The 16,578-nt window shown below is 37.7% G+C and overlaps 1 long non-coding RNA gene across 1 annotated transcript in view; it reads right to left on the bottom strand.

Annotated features, from left to right (window-relative positions):
- Positions 1-11,467, bottom strand: part of LOC137075158 (uncharacterized) — a 49,187-nt gene extending 37,720 nt beyond the window's left edge. The window contains exons 1-2 of the long non-coding RNA XR_010905002.1: positions 11,198-11,467; positions 4,434-4,473 (exon numbers count right to left, since the gene is read on the bottom strand). This is a non-coding gene — a long non-coding RNA (uncharacterized lncRNA). The remainder of the gene's footprint in view (positions 1-4,433; positions 4,474-11,197) is intronic.
- Positions 11,468-16,578: the final 5,111 nt, after the last annotated feature.

Genomic DNA, 16,578 nt, shown 5'->3' with positions numbered 1-16,578 from the left:
ACAAATCTCATACAACTGCAAGATGGTACCAACATTTTTAAAGAATGCTTTCAGCACCTTGCTGAATCAATGCCACGTAGAATTAAGGCAGTTCTACAGGAAAGACTCGGGAGAAATAATTCAACAATAGTGCATTTATTAATAGCTCAGCAAGCTGATAATGTAAGTCATTTGGCGGAGCGTCCATAGTGCATAATCCGAGGGTATCGGTTCTGCAATTCCTGCCTGAAGACGAGGGCAGGGGTACAGCCAACCCCCCAGGAGGTATGGACAGGGCCATCCTGTTGGTGGTGGGGAGGATGGGGGTAACCGTCGCTTCAGTATGTAAACTCAACTCGTGTTAGTACAAAACTTTTATACAGTGAGCATGAGAATATCATTGGATTAGAGTGAAGGCAATAAGGGACGTAGTTATTGAGTCTTCCCAGCAGAACTTATGCTAAAGCTTTAATTTCTTAGTAGACTAACATTTTTATTTAAAAATAAATAAATTGTAATAACATTATGACCACCTTCTTAATATTGTGTTGGTACCCCTTTTTGCTGGCAAAACAGCCCCGACCCTAAGCCATGGACTCCACTGGACCACTGGAGGTGTGCTGTGGTATCTGACACCAATATGTTAGAAGCAGATCCTTTAAGTCCTGTAAATTTCGAGATGGGGCCTCCGTTGATCGGACTTGTTTGTTTAGCACATCCAACGGATGCTCAATTGGATTGAGATCTTTGGAATTTGGAGGCCAAGTCAACACCTCAAAACTCGTTGTTGTGCTCCTCAAACCATTCCTGAACACCTTTTTGCTTTGTGGCAAGGCACATTATTCTGCTGAAAGAGGCCACAGACACCAGGGAATACTGTTTCCATGACAGAGTGTACATGGTCTGCAACAATGCTTAGGTTGTTTGTACGTGTCAAAGTAACATGCACGTGGATGGCAGGACCCAAGGTTTTCCAGCAGAACATTGCCCAAAGCATCACACCAGCAGCTGCCATGCCTTCTTCTAATAGTGCATCCTGGTGCCATGTGTTCCCCAGGTAAGTGACGCACACGCACCCGGCCATGCTCTGCTATTCTTTTACATTTGGAATGGTTTTAACTATATTTTTAACCATCACACTCTATCATTGTTGCCGTTATTGTGAATGGGCCTTTACTCATGTTGCTGTAAATCTTTTATTTTATTGTTGCATTATCAGAAACCAAGACAAAAAATAAAAAGTTACCATATAATGCAGATTTATTTCCATATCAGTGGATGCAGTTCTATGAGTATGCAGCCGTTTTATGTACTTCACTTACAGCTGATTGGAGGCCCGTAAACTGCACTGATCCTCGTCTACCACTCATACTCACACTCACACAGCTGCACACTCTTCACCTTATTCATATACGGCCTGTCAAGTTCAGGCATTTATATTGCTGTTAAGGTTCAATATTCTCACGCATGAAAACACTGCAACACCAGTTTCAATAAATGTCCAACCTAAGAATTTCAATAAACCTCCTTGTATTTGTTACTGTCTGGGTTAACGGTGGACAACAAGTGCTGATAGAAACATATTGCTTTTTCAGCATCACAAACATGCTCTGCTAGTGTGATACTTTTAAAAGTGCTGCTCTCTTGATTTTATTTTGCAGTATTTTTTTTTACATTCTACTTTCTTTTCAGTTGGATGGCTCTGAAATTAGGATGGCACATAAGCTTTTACAAATTGGATTAGCACTTAAAACGCATTCAAGAACAAGGCAGCTGCTGATCATGATAAGATGCTGGGGAATTCGTGAAAGCATGTCAAAGTTGGGGAACAAACGAAAGATGAATCTAACTATAAGGGCCGCAAGTGAAAAGTGATTCTGATTTCATGTTTCTTTCATTAAAGTTGTTTGCTGACTTGAAAGCTGTCTGCATGATGTGGATAGCGGCATGTGTGTGCGAGATAAGCCAGGCTGAGATGACGGCAAAATACAGAGTAGCTAACAACATCATTGTGGTTTATCCTTGGATAGTAACATGTAGCTTATAATACAAAAAATTGCAGTATTTAGCAGTTTTCCTTGCATTATCATATATACACTGAGTAAGATTACATTACCTAAAAAAAATTGTTTTCGTATTTTTTCAGTGAGTTGACTTTTTTTTTGAAGACTCAAAGTCTTATAGGGCACTGCGGGGCGGAATATATGCCTCACACAAGCGCACAAAGCTTGCCACAAAACACTGGCAAAAGTAGTCTAATGTTTATAAATGTAGAAATACAAGTAGAAATTAATTTGAATTGTTTATTAATAAACTAGTGTTTTCTGAGTCCGTATTGGCTTCAGATAAAGTTGACGTGGACTGATCTCAGCAGTAGTGATCGTGTACACGTATAGAGGGAAATGCACCTTTCATTTGGATTACATAAAGTACTTTTTTACTTGAATTTTGTAGATATTTCATGCTTTCTATAGGCCCATTGCTCATGCCTGTGAGGAAAGTAAAAGATTGCCCAAAGCATCACACTGCCTCTGTCGGCTTGCCTTCTTCCCATAGTGCATCCTGGTGCCATGTGCTCCCCAGGTATGTAATGCACATAGACCCGGCCATCCATGTGATGTTTAAGAAAACGTGATTCATCAAACCAGACCATCTTCTTCTATTGCTCTATGGTCCATCAGACTAGGGGTCTATTGCACAAAACTAGGATAAGGGATTAAGCCAGGATATCTTGTGATCTTGTCATCTGTATGCAAAATTTTGCACACCATTGTCGTGTAAACATACCCTGAAGGCACAATAACACCAATAATGATAATGATAACAAAAGAAAAAAATACATTAGAGGATAAATTGAGCCAGGATCACCAAGATATCTCTGCTTAATCTCTTATCCTATTTTTTTGCAATAGACCCCAGGCCACCTTCTTCCATTGCTCTGTGGTCCAGTTGTGATGCTAACGTGCCCACTGTTGGCGCTTTCGGTGGTGGATGGGGATCAGTGTGGGCACCCTGACTAGTCTGCAGCCCCATATGCAAGAAACTGCGATACACTGTGTATTCTGACACCTTTCTATCAGAACCAGTATTAACTTAGAGCAATTTGAGCTACAGTACCTCATCTGTTTGATCAGAACACACGGACCAGCCTTCACTCTTCACGTGCGTCAATGAGCCTTGGCCGACCATGACCCTGTCAACAGTTCACCACTATTCCTTTCTTGGACCACTTTTGATAGATACTTACCACTGCAGACCATGAACATCCCACATAAGCTGCAGTTTTGGAGATGCTCTGAATGAAAATGAACCCTTGTCAAACTAGACAAATCATACTTGCCCTTTTTTTTCCTGCTTCTAACACATCAACTTTGAGGACAAAATGTTCTCTTGCTGCCTAATATATCCCACCCACTAAAAGGTGCTGTAAAGAAGAGATGATCAGTGTTATTCACTTAACCTGTCAGTGGTCATAATGTAATACCTGATCGGTGTATTGTCTTCTCAATGAAACTGCACCTATCAGAAAATAGTTTGTAATTTTGTTCTTCATACTTGTGTTGGTGGGATTTTCTTTTTCACATATGTCACCACACAATTATTTTGTTCTTTAGATCTTTAGTCTTTGATGCCATAACCAGTGGCATCAATTCAATAAGCCTTCACCAAAATAATTAAAGAAATAGATATTTGGAAGAATGTTTGTATCCAAGCAGATCTTGTCAGCCATTGACTACGATAGTATTACTCATTACTAATTCTCATATGACTGATAGTTGACGTGCAAATGAATGAGCAATTAGTTAATATGTGGTTGCAATGTTTAAGATAGTAAAGTGAACTATCAAAATAAGTGCAACTGAATGAATAGCTCACATCCGCATGCGTCAGAAAATCATGTACTTCATAAAGCGATTCATTATAACGTTATCAATAAAGTTATTTATTCTGCATCTGTTAGAGAGTGTTCTTTTGACTTTGAGTGTTAATGACCATTTCCACTTTACATCAATACACATCTGTCCAGTACATCTCCCAAGATGGTGCTTTGACCTTTGAATGCAGCTAAAGGGCATTAGGTGTGTGACTAGCTGTGAGACCCCAGCAGTGGCCCAGGTGGCATTTCAGGACTGACAGTGAAGTGGATGCAAAGCATGTGACGGACGATGACTGGGAAACCAGTCATTGTTCGTCGTCTGAGGAAAGTGTTGGACATGGATAATGTATTGTCAAGAGTGAAATATATCTCACGGATGTTTGTTTTGCTTAGAAGAATGAAAGTGAAAGATTTTCCCTGTGTTTAAGCCACATAAAGAATGCAGCAAAATAATTCCACCCCACCCAGTTCACTTTCAGTGAGTACAAGTAGTATAACAAACAAATACAAGAATTAAAAAAATATTATTATGTACTAGGGGTGTAACTGTACACAAAGCTGAAGGTTCGGTACGTACCTCGGTTTTGAAGTCAATGTTCAGTACAGGTTCAGTACAGCTGGGGAGAGAAAGAGATTTATTAAACAGTGGTATAAACTAATTGTGTCTGTCCTTAAATTAATTTAATTAAAACTTTATTAAACAAGTTTCTTAAAGGTAAGAGAAAATTCTCTGCTAATCCTGAAAAGTGTATATATAGAGCCCTTACTTGCACATTAATATAACAGCCCAAATTATCTTAAATTAAGTAGCTATTTATTTTCAGATATAATAAATCAACACTCAGATAACATTGTGAATAATTATCTCTCTAGTGAACTAACAGCTGTGGACACTGAATGACTTGCCTGAGATAAATGCTACATGACATTGTTTACAAGCTTTTTTATTTGCATCTTTCCTCTGTTGAAACACTGTTGGAGCGATTACTAGGGTGGGACGAGACACTTATCTCATGAGAAGAGTAATTATTTATTACGAATTATTCCGATTTTTAGAAGACATTTTAAGTATACTTTACCCATAAGCCATTGAAAATGAACAACGCGGCACTGAAGTAAACAGACCCGATGCGCATGAACAGCGCATGTCAGGACGAGTGAAAGAGACGCACAGTCACTCTCTGACGGCAGAGGGCGCTGATGCAACACCAGGAATCCAGTCGTTTGTCTGGTAATCCTCGTAAAAAAAGTAGACTCTACTAAACACAGCCATTCCGATTTCTGTATTCGCTATGGTGCTCATCACATCACTTAATACTTAAAGACTTAAAGGAAGTGTAGCCTATGTACGATTGTGGCCAAAACTGGTACTGGAATCACTTTTTAAATTACTGTAAAGCAGTGTATTCCCTCTTCCCCTCCCCCTTATTCAAGGTTAGGCTGGGGGAGGGGAATCGAGGCGATAAAGCTTCAGTTTCTGAGAGGAGTGCTGCAGGCTTGAGATGTAGCTGTGGTAACTAGAGCAGAGCTGGCAACCCGAATGCCGAAACTCTACTGACTTTGTGATTGGTCGATAGGTGGAGGGTGGAGCTTCAGGCCAAAACACAACATGTCAACATCAGTTGAGGGCTGCAACAACAACTTTTAAATGACAATATCCTGTCCAGACTACTGTTGTTAGTGATATAAGTATTTGAAATGAACATGATTTCTTAATGTCTAGTGACATATCAGGGACATTTTATGATTAATTGAAACACATTTCATACATACAGTTCCTTTAAGGCTATTCATTTTCAAACTTAAACATTTTATATGTTATTCTGGACTAAATTACATGCCCTAAATATTGTTTGAATATGTACTTCTAAAGCATTTTTTAATCTTAGTTAAATGTAAATTTTAACAAATTTACAAATTTAACACAGTGTGTGTGTGTGTGTGTGTGTGTGTGTGTGTGTGTGTGTGTGTGTGTGTGTGATACTACATATTCTTGCACTAGCTATTTCACACATCCACCTCTGTAACTAACATTTGAATTGTTTTCCTTGATTCATGTTCATTTTATTGCACAAGGCAATGATAACACCAGCATACAAAAAATAAACAACACAATAACAAAATAAAAGAAGCAAATTAGATAAACTGCTTTAAATTGTCCAGGTAAAGTATAGATACACCTAAAAGCAGCATTCAAGTAAGAAATGGAATAATCACATGAAAAAATAAAACTGCATATTCTTCACTGTATGAAGAACTGCATATTCTGCATATTCGCCACTAAATCTTTTATTAGGCTAATAATGCAGATGTTTACATTCACTTAAGACAAAACCACCCGTTTATGTGAAACTTGTGTGTTTTTGATGCTTTAAAATAAATGCAATAAGACGCTCACAAAACATCTTAAGGCTAAAAGTAGTTCCTAACTTGCCGATTTAGGCTGTGAAATAATGGCTGTGTCAGTCGTAATTTTAGGACTCCTACATTTACGCTACATTTTACATTTTACATTTTTGAGCATTTCAAAAAGCATTTTAGCACTAAAACTAGCTCCTAAATCCATGAATCGCTAGGAGTAGTCAAGAGAACTCCTAAATCACGAAGATCAAATCACAAACAATCCTAATGGATGTTGCCACATATTCCACCTCAGCAATCCACCCTAAGACACTGTACACCATTGAGGCAATAGCAATAGAGCCTTAGCTGCTGAACCTTTTGTTCATAAATGCAATACATATATTGATGTATAGATTTTAATCTATGATAAAATGCCTTCCAAAAATTATATATATAAATAACGTCTGATGGTGGCAGTTTCACGAGTTCACACTTACACTTACAAACCCAGAGTTCTGCCCCATTTCACAAGACCGAAAGGGAAGTGTCGGGGGCATGGAGAGATGCAGAAAACTGTCAAGGTAACAAGGAGAGTCGGCTCTCGGCTGTGTTAGATAGAAAGTTTGAACGTGCTCCTCTCAAACTTTATTTTGGCTTGAATTCTGCAATCTCTCGAGATGCTGACATATAAGAGGTTGACAATTAGCTAGTTTAATTAATGACACGTGGCCTACATTTTAAAATCTGTATTTGACTATGGCAACATTCTTATTTTAAAAACTGGCAACATGAAACCTCTTTCTACAATATTTCTATATGACACCGACAGAGACCACTCCCCTATCCGGCAATCACTGTGGGCATAGTTGGTAGCATGTTGACATCATCCATAGCAACAAGGTCAACTTCGCCTTTACTCTTAAAGGGTTAGTTCACCTAAAAGTGAAATTGATGTCATTAATAGGCTTGTTCGACTTCACCCAGCGATGCGCAGATCGATCGGTGGCTGACTTGAAGCACTGCATGCCGGTTAGAAATTGTGTCCGACTTGAGGCAGCACCGACGGCATGTGACTGTGACGCATGTCAACAACAGGGATGGAAATTAGCACCCGCCACCAGCCAAATGCGAGTGATTTTGAGTTGTGGAGGGTAAACACGCTTCACCTACCGGCCACCTAGGCGGGTAAATAAAAATAGCATACTGTTTCCCCTCTTTGTAAACTTTGTTCAATGCATGCGAGTGCGACCGTATGTCCGAATATGACCAGTCGTTTTCGCCGTCATTACCCGGATGTAGTACCAGAAGACGCGAACACGAACTTGTGCGCGCTGAAAGAAGATCCGTCACTGCGCATCATCCGAGAACGCGCACTCGTCTCACAGCGCGCAAATCTTGAGTTCTCTTTCAAGTAAGTCTTGCGCTTAAATGGACAAACTCACACAAAAAGTATGTCAACATGTCCATCTTGATTAGTATCCAAGCAGACATAGTCTGAATATGCCTCAAGTGAACGTTATAAAGTCGAGAAAGAAGAGCATATCCCTGCACTAGGTCTTAAAGGGGCAGTAGCCTTTACTGCTGTCTGTTTAATGTCAAACAAAAGGACATCACTCACTGCTCTTGAATAGCTTTTGTAAGTTTAATAAGGATTAATCTTTAATTTAAACACTTAAAATATGCAGTAATTTTACATTTGATTACTTTATTTAATTTCTGTACCTTTCTGCAAGCCATTAGGCCTGTACATTAGCTATTATTAAATGTACACACGAGTGAGGTGAAGTTAAACATTTTAGTTTGAATTGTATTTTATACTGTGGATTGTTGCAATGTGCTAAATAAATATTTGCATAATTTGTAACTGATTAATATTTGAAACTTTAATATTAATTTATGCAATCGCAATGCCTTGATTTTTAGTAAAGTTACACAGTCACAGCATTAGCCATAAATGCAATGGTACTAATAGTTGGCATAATTTCTTTTGCTGTTTCGGTTTCGGCCAAGAATTTTTATTTCTGTGCATCCCTACTGACAATGTTCTGGTCGGTGTGTCGTCAACACGCTTCAGATGCCAAAACTAATAGTTTCATTGTTGGGACTAAAAACCTAAAACTGGAAGCCATAAAAGATCACGAATCATCCAAATGCCACATCCAGGTAAAAAAAAAAAAAAAAGCACACAGAGCACAGAGCCCTACTCATTTAATGAAATGTATATCAGTTCATGGTTTGTGTGTGTATAAGAGAGATAGAGAAAATGTATTTCATTGAGACTTGAGATTAAATAAACTGCTTAAGTATTGTAGAGCTTGTAGTATTAATTTTTCACATGCAGTTACACATTGTCGGTTAAAAACAAGAAAGTGGCTGGTAAAAACATGGAGTGGCTGGTAGATTTTGAAATCCACCAGCCACAGTGGGCGGTGGACAAAAAAGTTAATTTCCATCCCTGGTCAACAAAGTATCGTGAGAGCGATTCGAGAGCAGCCGGCTTATGCAGCAGGTGCAGATTCTCAAGGGGGACAGAAGGAGGCTGCTTGAGCTCTGATGACGACACAGCTGAACCACGATTCGCCGGATTCACCGCATGACAGTGATCACGTGCGTTTCGTGTTTATTCTAAAAACCTATGTTACGCTAATGCTCACAAATCATTTATTTATAATAGTAAAACCTCTTTTCATGTAGGTGCGATGTTATATTGTCATGTTTATCAAACTAAAACTGATAAAAACCGTTGACAACACTTCATTGATAGTGTAGGTTTATATGTCGAACATTAATCTTGTCCAAATAGACGCTTTATTAAGCAGTACATAAAGTGTTGAATGAAAATGCATCGGCCGCAGCCGATGTCGAACACACCTAATGACGTTCCACACCCGCAAGTCCTCCGTTCATATTAGGGCTGTCATTTAAAAAAAAAAACTAATTTGAACGGAAATCAAATATCAACCAATGTATTCGAATATATTCAAATGTCTACGACCCAATATAAAAAATAAAAAAAATGGACACCGCCTTAACGGAGATTCAATCACAAATGCAACAGACTGACAGTCATAAACAGGACTCAGGCCACAGCCTGTATGGAAAAATAAATTGTTAACTTAATGTTTGAAACAGCAGGTTATCAACTTAAGTGTAAATTAAGATATGAAGTGCCACTATATGCAATCATCACAGCTTTCAGTTTGTCTACCGCATCAGATGTCGACGTCGTCCTCTCCAGCAGCTGGAATTTGTTTACGGATTTCAGCATTTTATCACGTGATTCAAATCATGAATAAATACGCTGATTCACGACCATTTGAATCTTTATTTGAAGTTGAAAAAGAACGCAGAAAAGACAAGACAATGCTAAATAAAATCATAGTTTTTGTTATTTTTGGACCAAAATGTATTTGATGCTACAAGAGATTATACTTAAAGGGTTACTTCAACGATTAGCATATGGCTTTGTATCAGTAGAAACACTGGAGTATATTCAAATGATTGAGCTTTCCCCCCTCATATCTCCCTGAGACAAGAGATTTGTGCATTTTATTTCTGGAAAAATTCCTCCTATGATGCAAATTGATGATATTTGCATCATAGGAGGAATGTTTGCCCAAAGGCTAAAGTCTACAGCCAGCAGAGGGAGCCATTTCTGCATGTTTTGAATCTGCGCATGGGGGATGGGAGATTACACTCAGCTGGCAGCTACAGGCAATCATTTAAACGGAGCTATGTTGAGCAATGTAAGTCTTTTAACTTTTCAAATTAATTTCTATGAAAGTTAAGCTTGCAAAGGCATGAACTGAAACGCGCTAGACTGAACTCGCGTTGTGAATGTATGCCGAGAGTGTAGTCGTGATTACCTCAGCTCTCATCACTCGTGCAGTAAGTGCTCAGTGCTGTGATACTCGCGCGGTGACTCACTCATTATATTGAACAGACACGTTCAGTTTTTAATTGAAGTGTCTTCTCTAACTCAGTCACAGTAATGAAGTTGGTGGTGTTGGGAATGGCCTGACATGGCAGCGAAGCATTCTGGGAATTGTAGTCTTTAATCCCCATGGGACAAAAATACATTTTCTTTCTCAGTCTAGAAGACACCAAATTCAAAAACAATTTCACATTTTTACTGCATTGATGACCCAGTTTAAATACAGATTCATCTTCCCAGCACTGAAGTACCCCTTTAAGTAACTAATGTCACATATGGACTACTTTGATGATGTTTTTATTACCTTTCTGGACATGGACAGTATAGTGTGCATACACTTGGATACGCTCTCAGACTAAATATAAAACATTTTAAATTGTGATGAAGATGAACAGAGGTCTTAAGGGTGTGCAACAACATTAGGGTGAGTCATTAATGACATCAATTTCATTTTTGGGTGAACTAACCGTTTAAGGGCGTCGCACACAGGATAGGATACATCTATGCTGCCTTCAAAATCGATCAGATGAAGATATCTCAGGAGACAGAAATACACCCTTTCCACCAGAATGAACCAGGTAGTTCAGAGCCAGTGCTAGCGCCAGTTCGGAGTTGGTTTGACTGAGGAGCCTTTAAGAACTGATTGCTTTTCCACGGGCTAGAGAGCTAACACAGAGCCAGGTCTTGCGTCACTGTATAGACTACGTCTCATCTTTATCAGCAATGGGGGCAGCCAGCGGGAAACACAAACACACCAGGCTTGTTCAAGATGCACTGGTGCAGATGCCAGGCTTGTTCGAGATGCAGACCGATCCGTGTATGATATCAACATACTGCAAAAGTGATTCAGAAGCATAGGAGTAAGTTTCAGCACTGAAAATATCTAAGCGAGACGTCCACTCCACATCAAAGACGGTGCCGACATCGTATTTTGCACAGCAGCTAATTATGCAGTATTAAAGCATATGTGTATAACGGACACTGAGTTGGTCAATTTACACACTGGCCAGTAGTTCTGCTAAATGACATTTCTCAAATATAGCTTAACATAAAACATAACTTACCCAAACAAACAATTCCAGCAGTAAATCTCTAGCTTCCTGGTTAATGCCGTCATCCAGGTGTATCGAATGCTGGCGGTTGAATGCTTTCATATGCTTTGGCTTTCTGCTACAAATTAAGCTCTGGTGTAGGTCTTCGTTTGACAATTAACTACAGCTTTTCTTTTAAAAAAAATAATTTTGAAAACGGTGTTGATAATAAATTAGCGACGACGAGCCCCTCGATAACATTGCGTTTTCCTCAGCAATATTTTTTCTGATCAGTCACATTGATAAGCCCCACCCATTCAGATGGACGATTTGATTGGTCAATATTCCTGTCATTTATTCTCTCGACTTGCTATTGCTTGGCCCGCTGTTATTTCAAATGTTGACCACCAATCATAGAACGGAAAGCGTATTAGGCGGAAAAATTCTAATATGGGGAATATGGGCGTCTAAACCAGCCTTTCTCAAAGTGGGTGCCGCAGCACACTGGGGTGCCCCCTGACTGTGTCAGGGGTGCCGCCAAAAAATTACGTAGGCTAAAAAAAAACAAAAAACTGAAATTTCATATATAAAATATATTTGAATTTATATAAATACATTCTTCTTCTTTGTATCCCTTTCGCACGTACGATCACACATACACACATGTGATCAGAACGGTCAGTGCATCACGTTCATTCAAATGTAAATTCAAATGTGCTTTCGCGTTGGCTTGCACTGAGCCAGAGACAGGCGCGCTCAGAGCTGTCATATATCACAACTTTTCAGTGTTTTCAGCCACATAATGTTTATTTTGGGTTTCATACATATACGTACTAAAAAAACAATACATTTAGAGTTTTTAAAATACACAATGATGAAAAATGAAGAGGCAATAATAATCCTTTCCATTATAATTAGTTTTATTCATATCAGATACACATTGTGTCAGTAACTTTAAAGTTGACTCTATTCTTCTCCCAGTTCACCTGCCACTTACTTTTATGTATTTTGGGATAAATGGATGAATTCACGTCTTGTAAATCCAACAGATCCGATTTTCTCAACACCGCGTGCGGTGGTGATGACGGCGCCCATCGTGCATACAGCTCAACTAACGCGATCGTTAAGGTGTTTAAACAACAAAACACTTCCACTTGTATATATTTGACAATCGGAATATCAGATATTTCATGCCATATCTAACAAATGTGTGAATATTTTGAATAAAAAAGGAAAAATGACATAAAAGCAGATCATCATTCATTCAGCTCTGTTGTTGCTGCGGTGTGACTCACATGACAAGCAATGACGCGTCACCATGGAAACCATAAAGTGACACATTAATAACGGTCGCTTTGAAAAACTCACGCTGGGGGGTCAGCCAGAATGTTTTACATTTGCGTGTGAAAGGGTTAAACATATGAGCGGATTAATAAAATTGTAAATTAATTTTAGATAAATATATATATATAAAATTAACCATAAAAATCCGTCTCACATCAGTAACTGTCATGACGTCCTCACCGGGGTCGTGTGACTGTGCAGTTGGCTACATTGTTTTATAATTTAACCGCGAAAATACATTTGATTTCACAAAGAGCAAGAAACAAGCAACAGCAGCATGGATCGTTTTTTAAAAAGAAAAGCCCCACAAGAACCGGACAGTTTTTACTTTGAAATGGAGTATTATGCTCTGTTCATTACTGTCCGGTCTAAATAAACAGGACATTTGCATTTAAATTTGGGTTATGCAGTGTTTTTAAAATATATTTTAAACTGGGGTGCCTTGAAATTTTATGCACTTTTGAAAGGTGCCCTGACTGAAAAAAGTTTGAGAAAGGCTGGTCTAAACAACAAAGCACAACGGTACACACCTCTACGGTAGATTTGAAGGGGTTATTTCCTCAAAAATATTTATATGTTTATTGTCAATTTATGAGTTCCAAAAATAACATTAGAACTGATGAGCTTTTAATTTACTTTTTAAACTATTATTTAAATGTTTGTTAAAATATATAGGCTATATATTTTACAATTAGGATCTCTATGAGGTCCTCCTGGCATTTCCCTTTAGCACTAAATAAGTAATAATTTGATCTGACGAGTTAATGGAATGAAGCCACATAACATGAAGCTCATGTAACTTTATTAGGAACTGCAATGTGGTTAAAGTGGAACTGAAAGTCCCACGCTGATTTGAGCTATTCAAATCAAACATAGGCCTATACACTTTGCACCAGTTTGATATCTGTAGTAGTCCATAATGCAATAACTGCACATAATGTAATAACTATAACATTATTATAATACAATGTTCATAATTTAAGGATTCTCTGAAAATGTAATAAAATATTGAGCTCATAATGTAATAAAAAAATTACATTATGAGTAAATTATTAGGCTACATTATAAATTCACCAAAACATGTAATATTTTCAATATTATAGCTTTTAAAACATAAAAATATGTTAGTAGGCTATTCCTTAGTACATTTTTAAACTTAGACTTCTTAGAATCTTAAACTATACATGTGAAATGCAAAATTTTAATATCCATGCTATTATTATTATTATTATTATTATTATTATTATTATTATTATTATTATTATTATTATTAAAATATTTGGTCTTCCTTTACAGTGCATTTTAAAAATCTTAATCTATATAAATAAATAATATCAGAACTTTTTACTATAGTAGTAGTATCAGTAATGGTGGATTTTGTAGGCAGATTAAGACTGGATTTAGATTTTTTTACATTTACTGTAAAGGAATACCAATGTTTTGTTTATTTATTATTATTTATAGCATGAATATTTATAAGACTAGATTTAGTTTTTTGTAAACTGTAAGGGAGAACAAGTATTTTTTTAAAGCTATTATAATAATGACAATATGACATTTGTGTTTAGTTTTTAAAGAGGTTAATAATAATAATAATAATAATAATAATAATACATTTATCATAATGTAAAGAATATTATGACCTCAAGATCTACGTTTTGAGAAAATTATTACATTATGTGCAGTTTTTTACACTATGAGCAGTCATGAGTCATGACATTATTATTTGCTACAGATACCTCCTTGAGAAGGCTGTAGGTGTTTAGTGAGCCTGATGCCTCCTGACATATTCACATCTTTGATCTGCTCTTTCATGTATTTCCTTGTTTTCTCCTGAAACTCAAAGAGAATTTCTCAAGTTTCTGCTCAATTCACTGGAACAAAGCAGCGGGATGATTTGCATTTAAGTGGCTAAATGTAAACCTCTTGAACAATGTTTGGGACAGGGTTTCTGCGATGAGAAGATTAGGTTTGCCTCTTGGGAACAGAATGATGTCATGGGAAAAACAAAACAAGCAACCACACCTGCAGTTATTAATGGAATGTTACGAAAATTGAAAGGAGTTCTGTAAAGAGGAGCTTTGTGAAAGAATGTGAACGAAACATATGCAGTGGTTATATCCATGTTGATGAAGATGGTTGTATTTATTATCAACTCATATTTATTATCACCTCATATTGTATTTATTATCAACTCATATCTCACTAGTGACCAGCAGTTATATTTTTCTGTAGCCAAGACTGGTTTCCCACTGAAGCTAAACAGGGCTGAGCCTGTTCGGCACCTGGATAATAATAATAATTTGTTACATTTATATAGCACTTTTCAAGGAAGTGGTTTACATGGAAGAGGGGAATCTCCTCAACCACCACTGATGTGTAGCATCCACCTAGATGAGGTGACAACAGCCATATTGTGCCAGAACGCCCACCACACACCGGCTGATTGGTGGAGAGGAGAGAGAGTGATGCAGCCAATCAGTATATGGGGGTGATTAGGAGGCCATGATGGACAGAGGACAATAGGCAAATTTGGACAGGATGCCAGGGTTACACCCCAACTCTTTTTCCGAAGGACACACTGGGATTTTTAATGACCACAGAGAGTCAAGACCTCAGTTTAACACCTCATCCGAAGGAAGGGCAAGGAGACTGGGAAAACTAAGTTGCTGCTGGAAGAGGTGCTAGTGAGGGCAGCAGGGGGTCCGAACACCCCAGTAGTGATGGGGACACTTTACTGTAACAAGCACTAGGTCCTGACTCTCTGCAGTCATTAAAAAAGGGTAGGGGTTTAACCCCAGCATCCTGGCCAAATTTTCCCATTGTCCTCTGTCCATCATGGTCTCCTAATCACCCCCATACTGATTGGCTTCATCACTTTGTTTCCTCTCCACCAATGAGCTGGTGGGCGTTCTGGCACAATATGGCTGCCATGGCATCATCCAGGATGCTGCACATTGGAGGTGATTGAGGACCCCCCCCCCCCCTCATTGAATGCGCTTTGAGTACCTAGATAAGCACTATAATGTATATTTATTTATTATTCTCTGAGCTCTCACACTGCACTGAATGTATACGACCCAACCTAGAGGACTATCTGCAGAATACAAGAGATAAGAATGAATGTGCTTCACTCACCTGTTCTGATCGTTTCTATTTCTTATCTAAACACCGTACCATACTGCTGGGAGAAATTCTCCCGAGTGTCACAAGCAATTAAGGCTCCCTGCTGCTTACGGCCTCATCTATTTACGAGTACCTCTGCATGTCCTCAGGGAGATCGTTGGACTGTCCATACAGCCTTTCTTATATGGCATAGAATATAGGAAGCACAAGCTCACACTTCACGTTTGTGTTTAAACCTCCTCTGGATATGTAACCCCTGCAAACATATGACCACACATTCTGATATCATTACAGCAGGTGAAGGATTTCAGCTTCTGTGTGCATTCAAAATCTGTGTAATGTATGGCATGTTATTAGTTGTGCATTGTTAATCTTTCAAGGCCAGCATGATGAAATGTAATTGCCTCTTTTTCGCATGATATTAACATATCCTGTGCCTGTATAATATTTAAACTCATTTTGATCAATCTGATCTCAGTGGGAGGTTTTACATCTTGCAGGATTCTACATGAGTTCAGCTGTATAAAGGTAGAAACTTAATTTTCTCAGTGTAATGCTGTTAGAAATGGACCTTGATATTAGATAGGGTATAATAAAATCCTAAATACATTCTTATAACGTTTACATTTGTTCAAAGACACTTTTGTCCAACACTGTAGAAGTGACGAATATTAAATAAGGAAGCAATAATAAAAAAAAAAAAAAAATACTGATTTACTTGGTTCTGATTGGTCAAATATTCTATATAATGACCACTAATGTATGTATGTATGTATATATATATATATATATATATATATATATATATATATATATATATATATATATATATATATATATATATATATATATATATATATATATATATATATATATATATATATATATATATATATATATATATATATATGATTATTTAATTGTCCATGTAGCGGCAAAACAAG

The sequence above is a fragment of the Pseudorasbora parva genome, chromosome 5 (assembly GCF_024679245.1).
Source record: "Pseudorasbora parva isolate DD20220531a chromosome 5, ASM2467924v1, whole genome shotgun sequence".
NCBI classification, from domain to species: Eukaryota; Metazoa; Chordata; class Actinopteri; order Cypriniformes; family Gobionidae; genus Pseudorasbora; species Pseudorasbora parva.
The sequence above is the reverse complement of the archived record's forward strand: the minus strand, read 5'-3'. Positions and strand labels throughout refer to the sequence as shown.